A 14,327-nucleotide genomic window follows, 5' to 3' on the forward strand; every position below is an offset into this window, starting at 1 on the left:
TTTATTTGAAACAGATAATTTCTGTGCAATCTATAATTGTAATTTTATATCAGTTAAGTTTCTTATAATAATGGTAAATGTTCTGTAATATATAATTTTTTAATTTGTTGTTATATATAATTTATTTTCTAATATTTTAAAGTTTTAAAAAGAAAGTACTAGTTTTAGATTCTATGTTGCTATGGGCAATAAAAAGTATAAGATTAAAAACAAATCACTTGTAAACAATTGTTACAATAACGTTTGTATATAGAATCAATAATAAATAATACAATTAATAACATACTAAAATAATAAACAATTATATAACGCATGTTATCGTGCTAGAGAAAATAATAACTAAATAAAATAACTAATTCTCTCTTTTACTGTGTTCGCAGTGAAAAACAGAAAAAAATATGTTGTAATATTTTAAAAGCTTAAATAATATTCATACGTGTATGTAAAGTGAATATATGAAGCAATTTGAAAAACAGCACGCATTGGATTTCCTCTTATCGAGAGCTTTCTCTTCCGAGATTCATATGTACGTAAACAGCACGATTTACACCCTGACACCCGAGATAAAGCAGACAGAGATGGAAAAAGAACGTCGACGACGAGATGGGGAGCAAAAAGTAAAATGCAGACACCGGTGAATGTGATATCTTAAAATTTCCTCTATCTGCTAATTTATGTCGATGGCACGTCGAGATGGATCGGCCGGCACCGCTAGGACGAAGTTGGGAATAATCGAAGTTCCTCGGTGGATGCGGACAACCAATGGCAACCGCCGAGGGTGATACCATTCGAAACTTTACCATCAGCGCATTGGAGCCTCAAATCCGGCAGCAGAGCAGGCGAGCAATGAAGCCCGAATCATGCCGAAGTAAACTAAATTACTGTAGCACAAGCAAATATCGTTTAAAAGCACGACTAAGATTTAAATCATAGTCAAATGCTTAATATAGCGCGGGCGGATGAAGCGAATAATAATGCAGCATCGACGGTGATAAAATTTACATAGTCTACTTCGTTGCACGCGAGATGCATATCTCTTGCATATTGTTCCTCTCAATTTTTGCCAAAAAATTAAAAATTATTCGTATTGTATAATGATCTCAAAACGCTACAAAATTATTTATATGTATTATACTGATATGTATTATACTGATTATATATGTTTGACATAAACAATTTTGTAGTGTTTTGAGATAATTATACAATATGAATTATATTATAGAAATGAATGTATTTTCTTCTTAAACAAAGCAAAATTTTAATTTACTAATATAATTATATTATTTTTAATAATATAATTTATTAAAAATATATTTTTTATTAATAATATAATTATATTATTTTTACATTTATGAAACGATAATTTGTTTAATCATAGAAGTATAAGATTAGAAATTTATCGCAGGATATATATTTAATGTATATCTAAAATGTTTTTGTAATCAGTAAGATGGAGGCCTGCCCCGGCCCTATCTTAGGATCCATCCGCCACTGCTATTTGGTACAGTGGGGATTTTAGTATATACTAGAGGGATCTTGGGGGATGTGGTCACTCTACGGCGTTGTGCTCGTCGGTGCCGTTTCATACGGAAGGCCAGTCGGAAGCCAGCATGCACGCGAATACCTCCACCGGCACTTATTTGGTCAGCGAGCGACCTTTCAGGGATCCTCCATGGCAATCGGCATTGCATCCATCGAGCAAGATACCAACATCGCTCTGGAGTCGCATATCACTGTGTTAAAAAGCAGCATTAGGTGTGAGGTCTGGATAGCTCAGTGGTCTAGAGCAGTTGCCCGGAAAGCGAAAGACTCGGGTTCGATTCCCGATCCAGCCACTTGCGCCTCACATATTTTTCTAGTCTGCGAATATTGTTTTCTAGCAATTATTCGTTAGGCTGAAAAATGTGTGAATGCTCTCTCCACAGGATATGCGTCAATGCCGTTGCCACGGATGGATTCTGTCGCTCGTTGATCAAATGGGCGTAAAGACACGTCCGACCTCCTCCCACATACATCCCTATCTTTCTCGTGATATCGAGTTCTGATATGTATTTGAATCTAAAATATCACTCGCAGTATCGTATCCTTCACCCTTATCTTTAAACCCAGGCATCATTCTCGACAGGATAAATATGGAGGGGGAGAGTACTGCTTTTACGCGTATCGTCACGTGAGTACGTTTTGCGATTTTCTACCGAGAGCGAACATCGACGAGAATCGTGCTACTGGTATGAGTGTACAAGATTGTGCAGCATGAACCGTGAAATGCAGCCGTACGACCCTCCCTATATTCGTTTCAGGGGAAACGATAGATCTCGCTCTTTTTCTTTCTCCGTCTCTCTTGCCACGTCGTATATACTTTATGCAAACAAACGATGAGAAAGCTCGTCTCTATCGACGGCTCAAAGTCGTCGCGTGCATATCCATGAGCATGATAAGCCCAAGGTCCTACCCTTTGCACCTGTCAAGGCTTAAAGGAAACTCGGGTGAGAGAGAAACTAGTGGATGAAATCTAAGATCGTATATAATCTTTTGAGCTTTAAAGTTACACGTTGAGTGATTTTAATTTTGAGATTTTAGCTTTTATCTCGTAGAAGCGGATGCTTTAAGAAAATCTTTAATCAAAGATTATTTTGTCATTTTTTAATTGAATATCACCCTTTTATTGAATATCACCTATTATTATATTATAGGAAAATTTAGCAAACAAGTTACTTTTATCTTTCATAATAACATCTTATGATCAATTAATTTAATCTTATGATCAATTAATTTAATAAGAAATAAATAGCCTCATTCTTAGACAATCTTGTTATTAATGCCATTATATGTACAAGGATATAATGAAAGCCTCAACATGAACAATACATTCTCAACTCTTTTTGTTTTGAACTCTCCGTCACGAAAGCATTATTTTTTGCTAAAGAGAACCGGAAAATTATTTCCCTATTCATTCTGTTTCAAGCTGATTGCATCATTGGATAAAAGTAATCGCCATGAGGGTGAAGAGTGGAAGAATGGGGAACAATTAACGTTTGCGAACATATGTCAAGGGATGTGCGGGAATGAAGAGAAAAGTTGCGTATGCAGCGGAACGTAATCTCTCGACTATCCCGTAACTCGAAATCTCGAGATACGATTCATAGAATGGGTTGAAAATTTTGCGAATCATTAGAATGTATTTGTAGTGGGAAAGTTGAAATTATTCAGCGTCCTCTCTCTCTGTCGGATTTAATTTCGAAAAACGACGTTTTATCGATTGCAGAAGTTTGCACTTTTTACACTCGTAATCTCGTAGATAAATCCTATTGAATTCTCTCTGTATGATTAATAAATTCATACTTACCATATCTCATGCTAGTAAACTAATAATAAATAATAAATAATTATATTATTAATAAATATTAATAATTATTAATAATTAATAACTAATGATAAATAATTGAAAAGAAGTTTATTTATGTGATAATGATGCAATAAATGAATTTCGAATGAAATCGTTGAGCTGAAAATGGCTGATGTGGAAAACTATAGTAAAACTCATGTCAGCTCATCACGTCTTCATTATAAAAGTGATACAATTTCCTGGATTTCCCAAGGAGATAAATTGCACTAGCTAAGAACTAGTATTGCAGAGAGAGAGAGAGGGGGGGGGAGAGGAGGAGGAAAAGTAACGCGGCAATGTCTCGTAATTAAGACGAATAATATTCGCGTTGTGCGAATTAAACCGTTTATATTAGCGCACTGTTCCGCGACCAAACACGTCTACTGTATCCTGTACCGTCTAACGAAACAGGGAGAAAAGCGATGATAAGGAGGAGAGTGGTTGGAAAGATTCTGGAAAGGGTATTTAACTACCGAATTTCAGCGTCTTCGCTGCGCTCGGCGTACGTAATGCCACGTTGGAGCTCCTCTATGAGTGCAACTCTACGCGACGAACGAGACGCGGTTGTCTCATCGAATTCTCTCCCCTCGTATTATATGCGGAAACGTGAGAACGCCGAGAAACACGATCGTATTAAGGCCGCAACAATTTTCAACACAGACTGAGTGCTCATTGCTTATGTGAGCAGCCTAGGTGCATCCGCGTAGATGCGTTCGCCGAAAATTGCTGGTACAAACGATCAGAGGGAGAAGCCGTATTTCCCGACAATATTCGCCACAAAGGATAAGGCTGCGCATAATTGAGGATACGTATCAAGTTACGTTACAACTAACCCGTTTGTGCAAATTATAATTTACATTGATAGATTGTCACTTATTTATTTTTTTACATAAGATAAAACGGTGTAACAAGCCCCGGCAGGGAAAATACCCCTCATTGTTCATTCATAATGAGCTTATTAATAAGTGTTTTTGAAACGGAAGTTGACAGGTGGCAATGCACAATTAACTGGAAAATTGCACAGAATTGCTCCGAATGCGATTTTACCTTAAAAAAAAATAACAAAATCTTAATAATTTAAGGAAAGAGAGTTATAAAATTTGTTGCAAATATTTTTGATCATTTTCATTCCATAAAAATAATTGTCACTATATTTAAACATGTTTTCACTGCATTTCTGAAAGTATAACTTAGAAAATATAACTAGTAACATCGTATGAATATTTTTTTATTTGATTTATACAAAGATGCATTTTTCTTTAAAAATACAAAAATGTTTTATATAAAAATAATATGCCCTCTATTACAACATTTTTTTATCATTTTTTGTCATTTTTGTCTGGCAGAGTGAGCAAAATGTATGAAAGAAAAACTACAAGGGCGGAATAAAGCGATGAGGCTTTGTTAAAATGGCGAAAGTTAAGGCTACTACAAATGGTATCATAGTATGTTTTTTTTTTTGGAAAAAATACAAAAAGATGCGATCTTATAAATTGTGCATTGTATATGTTATAAATATTTGCACATGCAATCAATAAATATATTGAGTTAAGATATGAATCTTTATGTTTCGTCGAATTTTCTAATTTAGAATAAAAATTATTTTTGTTGATTATAGTTATCTGAAGCGTTTTTCATCGAAATCCGAGGAAGAACGTCTTTTCCAATATTTAAAAAAAATTGTCATAATACTTCAATTAATAAAAAAATGAGTATAATTATTAATTGTAATATTAAATCTTTAAATCTCTAAATTTCAACTATCATAAAATCTGTTCATCATACGTAAGTGTATCTTATTGATTTAAGCAAATGTGGGGCGTATTACACTTTTACCCTAATTAATTTGCCGCATGAGTCTAATCTTATTTAAGATTTTTTACCTCGGCAATTTTTGTGACTTTCTATTATTCTATCGTATTCTCACATTTTATTGTATTACTTTGTTGTTTACAAGAGACTCGTGTATAAAATTGAGTGACAAATATAATAAAAATAAAATAAAAATAAAAATAAATGTTATTTTAATTCATCAAAGAAATTAAAATATAAATATATTAACCAGTGTATGCATCACTGGATAAGAAGATAATTGAGGAAAAAGATGTTTGTCCTCTCAAATATCGCGTAGTCAAATAAAGCAAAGTGTGAAATCCTGTTGTGCGTCGGACTAAACCTTAAACAAACCAATGGAGATTTCCTCGGGGTATTGACGATAGTGTGTGTACAAGATATTGCAAACGTAACGACCAACACAGTCGTCAACTCAAACAAACAAAGGAAACAAACGTTCGCTTAAATCGTGTCAATACCGATCGATTCTGGTTAGCTATCGGATCTACGTGTTAAATGATACCTAAGGGGTGGGATGCATTGCATACATTGACATTATTTTTCAAATTATGTGTCAATAAGTTTATTTGGTAATAAACTTATTAAAAGTCCAAATAATAATAATAATAGCAATAATAATAAAATGCTAATTGAAATATATTTAATGCCGATATCTGCAGAATGTTAAAATGGAAATGCCGATAAGAAGAAGCTATGGAAACCGTATGAAATTGCCTCGCGCGCTAGAGAGATTTTGAAAATTATAGTCACGTTCCAATATTTTCCACGAAATGGCAGAGCAGGATTTTGGTATACAGTAAAAGAGCGACACTTCATACCAATTTTTTACATTTCTATTATGCGCGAAAATATTTTATCATGAAATAAAATAAAAAAACTCCATACAAAATAAATAATAATCTATGGAAATAATTTAGATTGAAAACATTTATTGATATAAATATTTATGAAATAAATAATCGTAAAGCTATGCTAGACTAAGCATCCATCAATAAATTGGAAAGTGTTAAATAATAAATTAGCGTGAGAAATTAGAAAACATCACACATGTTTTTTCTGATAAATTGCATTTTAATTGATATTATATTTATAGATATCATATTTTATTTTTATATATTTTTATTTTCTTCTTTAATATATATATTTTTTTATAAAAATTCAGAGAAGAGGGCACTTTCGCGAGATCGTGAATTTACGCACGTCTCATGCAACATTACGATCTAATAGAGCAGGGGTGAATAAAATGCGGGCGACACTGGATCGTAAAAAGCAGGCGGTCGCTCTCGCATCTTTATTCGACGTTCGGATAAGAAACTCGAGCAAAAGGAAAAGTGCGAGATTGGGTATGAGCGATCGTAAATTATCTTCCTACATATATATATACACACACAGGCGTACTCTCACGTGCTTACACGCGGCGGCCAAATGTAACGAATGTCGCGACATTGCAATTACAGACCACCAAAAATGGAAGACGTAATATTTGATCAGAAGTATAGAGCGAGAGCCATTCTGCCCGCGACGACGAGCAATCACGAGTCCAAAAGTACGATTGCGTTCCTATAACAATGGAGGTTTCGGAAACCAACATTTTTGGCGAAAGTTTCTTCGTTAAACCGATACACACTAAGAAACAGCATTGTCCCGAAAATGGCGATCGATCACAAGGTTCGTGTCGGTAAAAGCTGTAAAATGGATGTTACGAGGAGGCAAACGCGTCTAATGTATTTTTTTCGCAATATTTGAAGTATGTATTTTCTTGATTTTGTCATTTTCTAATTGTATTTTCTTGACATTTTTGAGGATGTTAAAGCAGAGAAACTATGCTTACTGTAAATAAAAGCTAAGGTATATGTCTCTGGTAATGTCAGTTGTGTATTTGCACGTACTTTTTTGTGAAAAGCATTATATATATACATATATATTTTTTTTTATTACAATTATTATAATTATTATAATTTTATTATAATTATTATAATTATTATATTTTAATATAGTTATATATATATATATATATATATATATATATATATATATATTTATAAAATTCAAGACGTGTTTTAATAGTCTCTCCTTTAATAAAGATTCAAGATAAAAGAAAAACAAAACACTTGTAAAATTCTAGTAGGTCATTCAAAATGTCTCAAATTAAAATTGAAATATTTTTTCTTATTTTTCCATCATTTAACACTTATTCATTTGATTATCAAACTGTCACAGAACTAGACTCAAACTCCCATCGTCCAGAAATCTGCGTTTTATAGTCTCTCCTATAATAAACATTTAAGATAATAAAGGAAAAACAGAGATATTTGTAAGATTCTAATAGGTCGTTCTAGATGCCTCGAATTAAAATTGAAATAATTTGTCTTATTTTTCCATCATTTAACATTTATCCACCTGATTATCAAACTATCACAGGATTAGAATCGAGCCCCCATCATTCGGAAATCTACCTTACGCATTCGCGAAGCGATCAGCAGTAACAGCAGCGGCGGTGGCCAATCCCCTTAACTGTAGCCATGCTTTGCAGACAGTTACGCAAATCCTCAAACAATATTGTAGAAACATCAAGTGTGTTGCCCCGGTTATGTGTTGGCGTATATTTACCGATGATTTCCCGCGGATTTCCCGCGTCCGGCAAAATCAGCGGACTGGACGCGTAAACAAACGCGATAAATTGGCCGGTTAGCCGAGCTACACGGGCGGCCGAAATACGAGCATAATGAAACGATTTTCATTGGTTGTTGTTAACCAGGCTGGCTTGCTTGTTGTACAGAGAAATTAAAAAAAAATGCAAAAGAAACAAGAAAAAAGGGGGCAAGGAAAAGCGAGGAGGGTGAATCGCGCACTCTCGTGCTGTCCAACAAAATTGCAATACGTTTACAACGCTCACTACACACAATCTTTCTCTCTCTCTTTCTCTCCCCGCTGACGTTTATCTTCCTCTCCCTCTCGTTTCTCCCGCCGTTGAACCGTTGCACTTTTGCGAGTTAATTAATGATTTCGCGGTAATTGATTATTCCGCTCGTTTCGACGGCCGCTCGCAAACGTACATTGGATTTATCGCGGTTATAAACTTGGCTTCTGCGTGTCGTTTGAATGGGATATTACGGTCGTGTGTATAGGGAAATAACGAATGGAGATAGCCGTCCACGTGATTAATCAGAGCGATCCTTTTTATAAGGACTCATGAGTGCGTCGAGCAACACGGCCGCGGGCGAAAATTCACGCGCGGAAATATTCGCGATCGTCGTACTCATCCAGGCGAAAGCGGCCCCGAATTTATGCACGCTAATTGATTATTTGAGCTTTAACATCCGTGAATTTTCCAATGATCAACTGATCTTTCATGCGAATTTGCGAAAATAAACATTATTAACATCGCGCGATTACAGCCACATAATATTTGACACAGTCCAAAGCATATAAAGATAAAAAATAACGATTAATATAGTCATTTTTTGCTGATTATGAATATATAAAATATTTAGCGTTGCTTTTAAGTTGAAGAATTTATATTCTCTATATTAATGCATTTCAAATTTATACACGGTGTCAGGACAATCTCTTTCCAAAAAAGACTCTTGTAGCTTATCTCGAGAGCTTTTCAAAACACTATAATAAAGTATTTGTTTATTGAGTACTTTTTGAGTTGTGAGGCTTGAAATAATTTCTTAATTTTTACATAAACCATAAAATATCTAGTAAAATATTCGTTTTTCGATTATCTTACCTTAATACTTTTATGTATAAAATAATGAGAGAAATCAATTGGTGTATTTGTAAAGAAAACACATAATCAATAAAGTATTTGTAAAGAAAACACATAATTGTTTCGAAGAAAAAATATGTAATTTGCAATTAACAATTACATATTTTTTTTCGAAACAATAATGTGTTTTCTTTACAAATACTTTATTATAGTGTTTTGAAAAGTTCTCGAGGTAAGCTACAAGAGCTTTTTTTGGGGAAGAGATTGCTCTGACACCCTGTATATGACTTATGCGCATTTATGTAAGATCGTTACAAGATATATATTTATAATGCAGCACCAGAGTTATAACATTTCCAGCAAAGAAATACGGTTCAATGTTTTAAAAAAGAAAAATTATTTCTTGAAAAATTAAATTGTCAATAAAATATTCATATAATCTTTTACAACGAGAAAATAAGGATGACAGCTGCCAGTGCATTGTAGTTACAGCGATTTTTATAGCGTTGCGAATGCTAAAGTGATCATATTTGTTTATACAATGATTGTTTTGACTACACAAAAACGAAGGTACGACAAGGAACTATGTATATATCATACACCGCATTATACCTACTCCGTACTTTCCAGGCCGAGTATACGCAAATGCCTACGTGCGCGTTCACTCGTCTATGTAGTTCCTGTCTTGTTTCGGGTATACGTATCACACTATGGTCATGACTAGTAACGCTATCCGATGTAAAGGGTGGCGCGTGCATATCATAGGTATTTATTATATTTTTGTTTACGTAAATTATGGAAGACAAAATAAGCGACGTTTCTTTTCTGAAGATAGACTGTTTTGACGACAAAATTTGCAATTGCCTTCGATATTCCAAAATAATATGATTATACAACAAGAGAAGAGCGGAGGATTAAGACCGAGACACCCCGTATAAATGCAGACGCATATCTGTATATGCATAGCTTGCTGCCTGCCAGGGAAATGCCGCACTAAGGATAGTTCCGTCGTGGGAACGAGGAAATTCCAGATCTGTTGTCAGAAACGTAGTGCATTCGATATATGTTAAAATGTTAAACATGTATTTACTAAACGAGCTATGGGTGGAAAATTATCGTTTTGACAGTTTCAAACAAACTAAAAAGTCGACGAACATCGATTAATTTTGAAACGCGAAATTTTGAGGATAATTTTTAATGCGTTGCTCTAATTTATTACTTTTAAAACTCGACATGTAAATCTACAGATTGTTGCTTCGTAAATTGTAATGGACAGGAAGACTGACAACGGTTAAAATAAATAATAACGCTATATTTGTCACGTCATTAATGGAGTCTGTGATGGAAATGTTTAAATGGAAGCTTATGGATCGTGCTATATAGTTTACAAAACGAACAGTAAATTACGAACTCAGATTTAGCAAGTCAGATTGTCAGCGCAAGCCAGACCTCACGCTTCTTCCGTTTTACATCAAACGCCACGCGCATAATAGCAGTCGCTGACACTTGATTCGCATAGAAACAGAGAGAAACTGTCTATATCATTGTCATGGCTTTAACATCTCACACACAATATAGCGATTAGTTTAAATTTATCTTTGAATATTCTCTACTATTTCAAAAATCTGATTGCCAATAAATTGATTGTATTCCGCTGAATCTTCGACTAAAAGTTGGACATATTTAAAAAAATATTTATTTATACATACGATATAATAATATTATTTCGGGCTTAACCAAAAACTTTCTTGCTGTAATATTTTTGTATCAACTGAATTCCTTAAAAAAATTACATATTAAGATAATAAACACATTAGTCTAAAATCGAGGGGTAAACCGCTAAGAGCATTGCGGTGTACAGATTTGAGGCATTACTGGGCATTGCTTGGGCATTACTTGGGCATTATTAAGTTTTATTGAAGTATTAATGCGTATTATGGACGTTATTAAAGTATTATTAAGTCTTTTCTTCCAAATAATAATTTTAAATTTATTAAAATTCAAATTATTAAATTTTAAAAATTTAGCAGTAATGCCCAGGAATTGGGCATTAGTACGCATTAGTGTACATAATTTTGATCAGCGGTTTACCCCTCGTCTAAAATGTTAATAAATTAGTTTATTAAATTCTATTGATAATAATAAATATTGTATAAGCAAGCTTTTTTATTAAAAAAAAAAATAATAGAAAATATGAAGTTGTATGAAACGGAACAATAAATGTATAATTCTCTTTCCTCAGTATAAATAAGACACGAGTCCTCAGTATAAATAACATAAGTCCTTTTTAAATATGAAGAATTTATAATACTATATTTTTTAAATATATTTTAAATCTACTTTCACTTTCTTGTTAAAATCAACTACTCCCACTTCTGTCTGATATAAGTTTTCTTAACAGAAGAGTACTTATAATTAAAACAGAAAATATTTTCAAGTATTTGACATGCATATATAATATATAATTTTACATAATGTATCTCTTTATTGATTTATAATTTAATTTATGATTAAAAAAGCGAATTAATCGACATTTACTGCTTGTTTCTTAAAAACATATGTACGTTGCATCTCTTTTAATTAAGGGAAGAAAGGATACTATAGCTAATTTCTTAATTAGAAAATAAATTCTAAATTATATACTATTACAAAATTATGTAATATAATCCTTTCATTATGTCAAGTTTGTTCGTGATACATCTTGATGTGATGAAAGGACTCAACACTTGGATGGTGCCTTAAAATTTATCCTAAAGGTTTAGGATAAACCTTAAGGAAAAGCCTGAAGAGAGGAAGCTGAGTATCTAATTATTAGCACGGCTTTGCTACTAGTACGATGATTCATATATAGCATTACTTGCATTGTCGGCTTTCCGTTGTCATCGTGCTGCGGACGGCATGACATAAAAGCCGGGAGTGTGATAGTGATTATTCACATATATATTACATTATTGAATAATATAATAAGTTTTACAAAAAATTATATTATAAAATTTTTATATAATTTTATCTTAAATTACATTATATTAGAAAGTTATACAATATAAAAATGATTGAATAATGTATGTGAATTCGATACTAATTTCAACGATTCAGTATTAGCTTCTCGTTTACTAAATTTAATGCTCGCCCTTTTTGGTATTGCAAAATCGCGAACCGACAAAATTATTGAGAAGTTTAGAATTTGTGATAGCAATTAAATGTATTCGCAAATCCTGTGTTGGAGTTAAATATTTGGAAAATAAATTATATTTGCGGCAAAAAAATACCGCATTTTTTTCTCGTATTTTTGGCTTTTTCGCTGCCTTAATAAAAGGCCTTTATTATTATTATACTCTTTGTAAACATTAATAAATACATGATTTATAATAGAAAAGTCTAAATGATCTTCATTGCAGAGAGATCATTTTTCGTTGATTCTTGTAAGATTCATCTATGATGTTTAATTATGTGCTTTATTGAAAACTGAAAAGAGATTTTCGTTACAAGGCTAGAATTAAACCCGGGTGCTCCTAACGATTCCTGAAAGTAATGATTTTAACAATGATTTAACGATGATCACTATTTTTATATTATATATGATATTTTCTTTGAAGTTGAACGAAATCAATTAAATAGTATATTTCGAAGAAAGAATTTTTTTTTGTTAAGTATTTTATCATTATTATTATTAACATTGTCTTAATGTAAAGAGACTTACATTAATAATAGAAGTTAAATATGGATATAACTATTATATATATCGATAAATTTTTCAATTTATCAAGTAGGAAATTTAATTATAAATTAAATTATAAATATGATCACAAACGGACATATTTTATTAATTAATTTTTATTAAGCTTTCCGTATGATTTTTTTCTAAAAAACCAGGATTTTTTTGCTGGACATTCCGCCATTCCAGAGAGAGAGTCAATATTTTTAAATATAATTAAATTACATTAAATATTTTATATATATTGTATAATAAAAAATATATGCGCAAATTATAATAATTTTATTTGACAAAATCTCTCTCTTTTTCTCTTTCTCTCTTTCTTTGTATTTTCTTTTTAATATTATATTATTAATGCACACAAATATATAACATCAAATGTACAAGTACTTAAAAAAATCGAAACGAGTATCAATAAGATATCAATGATCAAATATGTAAAATGCAAAATTGATAATTTTTTTATATTTCACATCGCGTCAAATATTTAAATAAATTTTTTTAAATCTTGCTGTTATCGGGATTTGACTCGTCTCGAACAGTTGGTTACCCGATAATTATTATACTCGTATTATACATTTATCAAGGGATAATATCTTTGCGTATATATTATTTAAGCGTATATATTTTATTATTCTTAAACATATTGAGTCGTAACCACAATATCATAAAAATTGTTATTGCATTTGTTTTTCAATAAAAAGAGATATTTTTGAATAAACGTGATTTTACACAAATTTTGATCTTGTGAAATAAAAATGATGGCACTGTCGATTCATTAAAATGTTGAAATCATTGCTATTAGGAATAATTGATAGATTTGGGATTCATTCTTATCTGTAGTAAGATCCTTGGTGTTCAACAAAACACATAATTTTTTTGTCATGGATCAATTCCATGAGACCCGATGTAAAAGCAAAGCATATTAAGATCTCTCCATCTTGAAAATCGTTCTTCTTATCGGATATTAATCATATTATTCGGCGAAGGAATTTTGATCTGGTCTAATTATTATCGTCAAATTATCTGCGCATTAAAATGTTTTATCTTATTTTTGATCATAATTTACTTATTTAATCGTTGGCTTACATAAAAGTTTCACTTATCTGTTCGTGCGTCGAATTTTCTTAAAGAATCAAAATGTGCACCAGTATATTTTAAATACTTTATTTGTGTGTGTGTGTGTGTGTGTGTGAGAGAGAGAGAGGTAATTAATAAATTTATTAATAACTTTTATCTATCGTTTTTTATTTGCTTGCATTGCGTAATCTGTAATAAATTTTGTAATTAAAAGTCACGATAAAAAAAATTGAATATTGTGTAATTAGTCAATATCATGTTTAACCTAGAAATTTCTAATGAATTTGGTACGCATTTTAAACGTTTTCGTGTAATTCTATATAATAAAATATTTTGTAATTTTACTTTTTATAACTGTACATTTTTTATATTTTATAATTTTATATTTTTATTGAAAACTGTATTTTTTATTGATTTATATTCTGTAATTATATTTAATAATTTTCTATTTTGTTGTTGTATTTAAATTCCTTATTTTGTGCAATAATTTAATTTAAATTCAAATAAAATAGTTATAATAAAAATTATACCTCCTTGACAGTATCTCTATCTTAATGAAAGCATTTGCCTGAGAAAGT

At 31.7% G+C, this 14,327-nt stretch overlaps 1 protein-coding gene across 2 annotated transcripts in view; it reads left to right on the forward strand.

Annotated features, from left to right (window-relative positions):
* Positions 1-14,327, forward strand: part of LOC145973286 (uncharacterized) — a 165,698-nt gene that overhangs the window by 10,380 nt on the left and 140,991 nt on the right. The window lies entirely within an intron of this gene.

Source organism: Camponotus vicinus, unplaced genomic scaffold (genome assembly GCF_025532165.1).
Source record: "Camponotus vicinus isolate PSW18456_S1 unplaced genomic scaffold, iyCamVici1.0 SCAF_1, whole genome shotgun sequence".
NCBI classification, from domain to species: domain Eukaryota; kingdom Metazoa; phylum Arthropoda; class Insecta; order Hymenoptera; family Formicidae; genus Camponotus; species Camponotus vicinus.